This window comes from Hipposideros armiger, unplaced genomic scaffold (assembly GCF_001890085.2).
Source record: "Hipposideros armiger isolate ML-2016 unplaced genomic scaffold, ASM189008v1 scaffold_729, whole genome shotgun sequence".
NCBI lineage: Eukaryota > Metazoa > Chordata > Mammalia > Chiroptera > Hipposideridae > Hipposideros > Hipposideros armiger.
The window spans coordinates 740537-744845 of record NW_017732079.1 but is presented as its reverse complement, the minus strand read 5'-3'; positions in this window follow the sequence as shown (position 1 = coordinate 744845).

Here is a 4309-nt window from a genome sequence, read left to right as displayed (position 1 = left end):
AACCGAATCAATCAAGTCCATCCTAATTTGCTTGGGACTGAAGGGTTTCCCAGACGCAGGACTTTTCTTGCCAAAACCGGACTGTCCCCAGCAAACCAGAATGAGTTGGTCACTCTCCTATGGAAAAAGATGGACAGGCTTTTCATCTTTCTTTGAGTCAAGTACAAGCATCTTACCGTTTCAAGCCCTGGCTGATCTGGCCCCTGCCCTCCAGGGTGGGCCTCCCCTCCGCCCTCCAGCCCCACCACATTCCAGCTGCTGTGACTCCTTCATCACAGGCCATGTTCCTTCCCACAGCAGAGGCATCCACATGCCATTCCACATGCCCAGAACACTCTTCCACCCTTCCTCATTCCTGGCTAACTTGTGCTTTAGGTACCTGTCAGGAGGACCTTCCCTGACACACACCCCCCCCTGAAATAAAGACTCCTGGGGAGGACAGGATGTCTATAGGAAGAGCCTCTTGTTTATTCCTTGACTGTATAACCAGCCAGCAGTCAGCATAAGGCCTGCCCCCCACAGTGAGAGCAAACTCACGCTCCTGCTGAATTAACTAAATCACTAAAATATAAGCATTCCTTTATTATCTGCTGACAGTTGGTGGTGATGAATCAGCACCCAGGTGACAGCAAGACCCTGGGAAAGACACACCAGATTTGGGGGTGCAGAAGGAGTTGGATGGAGGTCCTGAAGGGAGAGACGGGAGGGGTCCAGGGAGCTGCTCTGCCTCCTCCTCTGCTGTGTTGTAGGAAGAGAGACTCCGGAGACATCACTGCCAGCCCTAAGCGTTTCTTAAAACCCCTCCTCACCCTGGGAATCAGGAACCTTGCCCTCCACGCCCCTGCTCTCAGCCCAGGGTCTTGGCTACACCTGCCATGCCGTAGGCACTGCCCTACGTGGGAGGGGTTCCTGTGAAAGGTTAGCACTTGGATGTTGGCACCAATGCAAGTGAGTTCTATGCTCTTACTGCCTTGGCACAACCTGCCACGGTGTCGCCCAGTCTCAGCCCCCTCCTCCCTCCACAGTCCATCTCCCACCCAGGCCTCGCTCAAGCCTTTCCCCACCCCAAATTCTGCCCCCTCCAGGAGCTCTACCCGTCATGTCCAGCCCCCAGCCTACCGCCGTCTCAGAGCCCTGCTGCCCTGATTGTTTCATCTCCTGCCTTCCCAGCGGAGGCTGTCTTCCTCCCTCGGCCCATATCACCGCTGAGGTGAGCGCTCTCCCTGGGTGGTCCTCGGGAGTGGGCTGTGTTCCTCCTCAGCTGGCAGCTTATTCAGGGCAGGGTTCAGGTTCCCCACTCAGACTGGGGGATCCCTGAGGGCCTCTCCCGCCTCTGGCCCTCTGTAGGCCCTCGTTCACACCTTCATGTACAGAATGCACAGGAAAGGAGACAGTGTGCCCTCATCCTAGCTCCTCAGGGACCAAAGGTTGTGGGGACGAAGTCTCAATCACTCCAGCAAAGAAAGGAGGTGAGCAGCCAGCTTTCTGGGGCTGCCCGGGGCTGACAAGGAGGGCATCACTCAATCAGCAAAGATTGGCAAGCGGCTCAGTGCCAGGTCTAATCCAATTAACACTGACTCTTTCTCACTACCCCACCTCACCAACTTGGCTGGATTTACAAGTATCTACAGTCAGAGGAGACAAAAATCTGACTACAGAGGCAGCTATGGGTTTTCTGAAAGGGCGCAACCTAGGGATTTAACCAGAGCACCANGTTGGAGTATAGCACCAACTTGGTTTGGTCCCACCTCCCACGACTGCCCCCCAAAATAAAAAACGGCTTCTTCTCTATCTTCTCTGACTGCTGTCCCCTGCCACCAAGCCAGCTCCTCTCCCAAAGCAAGAGGCCACAGCTGAGCTCTGTAGACCTCTAAATACTGCCCTCTGACCCAGGAAACCCAGGCCTTTCTCTGTCTCTCCTGGGTTCCAGACCATGTCATGAGCTCACTCCTCTGTATCCCAACCCCTCGTCCTGACACACCTCCACCCCACTTTTCCCATCTCACAGACCCCCAGCAGGGCAGCATAAACCTGCTCCTCACCCCACTCCCACCCCTCTGCTCTGCCCTCTGAGGTAGCTGCTGTATGCCCTCTACCTAAAACCTTTCTCCTTTTTTCCCAGACCCACAGGTCCCTCCAGAATTGTTTTTTTTAAGTCAAGTTATACACGAACATAATGATAAAGTCAAACAGCGCTACAAAACTGACATCAGCACTCCCCTTCTCCTGTCTCTCCTCAGGCTCCCATCCCTGAGGCCACCACTTTCAATCCTGTGGCCATTTCTTTCTGTATTTACATCTATATTTCTAAATAACAGACTTCTATTTGTATTGGATGCTTTTTTTCAGTTTTTTTTTTTAGAGTAGCTAATGAATTCCTATACTGGAAAATAAAGATTTGGTTCTTTTACAACACATACGTACACACACACACACACACACACACACACACACTTCCCCTCCCCCACAATTTCTCCAGTATAGTTATAGCACAGTTTTTGGTTAGAACAGAATTCATGACATATAGTATTAGGACTATGTAACTACTATTCACAGATAAGCAATGTCGTCTGCTATAAGTATATTTTCATCCTTATACAACTTTTTGTTTTCTCAGAAGTTAATAGCTGACCTGCTTTTTTATTTGTTTGTTTAGTTTTCTCTCTTTCTACCCCTAACCCTCTCCTAGAAATCCCCACCAAATTATAAATCTCTTCTCAATTCAGTTAAGTACATTAGATGGTCTACAACTTTCTTTTTATGACTTGAAGACATCTCTCCTGGAGTCCCCCCATAATCCTACTCCAATCTGGACTCATTTCTCTCTAGATCTTTTGCAAAGCCGTCTTCTTGGGTCTTACGTACACCTTCATCCTAGGATTTTCTTTTGTCTTTCTCCTGTATGGCATCACCTAGTTCCTGAATCTCATGCCTTCCTCTTTCTTGGTTTACTCCCTTGTTTTGAGAGAGCACATTCCCCAGTAACTTCCTAAGAAAAGGTTCTTAGGAGGTAACTTTAAGACCTNAAATTATCCTTTTGTTCAGTTCTCAGCCTGAGTTTCAGAGGCTGAGCTATTCATAATCCTCAGCTCCCGGGATCTAAACATCATGAATCTGTTCTCAGGTCTCTCTTCTTTCTTTGCTTACCTTTCTCCAATCTCCATTTTCATTCAATTTCCGCCAAAAAAAAAAGCAATAAATGTTTTCTGCTTTTTTGTATGCATTCTTGCAAATAGGAATAGTTCTTTTGGTTCATGTTCTATTTATGCTTTTTATTTGATATTGCTCAATCACAAGAAAAGTACAACAAACGATAATGCACAGCGCAATGAATTACGGCTAACGCCTGTGGCTGTCACCCAGGTCAACGAACGGATGGTTGCCGGCCCCCCTCCAGTCCCTGCCTGGCTCTCTCCTCCGTAACCACCATCTGAACTTTTATGAGAAGGCTCTCTATGTTCTTTATATTTTACCACCGAAGCACACATCCCTACACGCTGCCGTTTTGCTAGCTTTCTACACTTCACATGAACGGAATCCTACTCAATACACTCTTCAGCATCTGCTTTCTGTTGCTCAATAGGAAACTCGTAAGCTTTCTATATGGTCATATGCGTTTGTATGACTGTGACGTGATTTCTAAAACCTCTACCTCAGACACCACTCACTCTTCTCTCGTCATCCTTGGAGATGGCTTCCTGCTCAGGTGACCAGGGATATACACCTGTGGCCTCATGTTCCTCTGGGGACCAGGCACCCTGTCTGGTGAGGTGTTTGGAAGGGCCTAGGGCAGGTCCTGGCTGTGTCAGTCCTGAGTGTTCAGGGATGACGGGGGGATGAGCATCAGGACACACAGCCCAGGTCCCAGGGGCCACTTCACATCAGCCCTGTTTGTGATCAAACAAGTCAGTGTTGGCAACCATCCTGACTAAAAACCAAGTCACACCCAGCATCTCCCTTATCACTCACCCCCAGCGGAACGGCTCTAGCAATCTTCCTTAGTGCCCTCGCCAAACTGGCCTCTGTCACCTTGGGCTACGCCTCCAGCTCAAACTACCCTGAAACCATCTCGAAAGCTTTGGGTATCTGGTCACCCATCTATGCATTGAGCTAATAATCAAAGAACCACCGCTTATGATCAGCATTGTGCTAAGGATTGAGTTTCCTAAGGGAGGAGCTTAGAGCATTGTTCCCCTGTCCAGAGTGGGCACCAGAGCAGCCTGGAGACCTGAACATCACACTGGAGGAATCAAAAGGGCCAGACCCCAATCACCAGCCCATCACAAAGCCAGAGGAGGAGAAACACCCA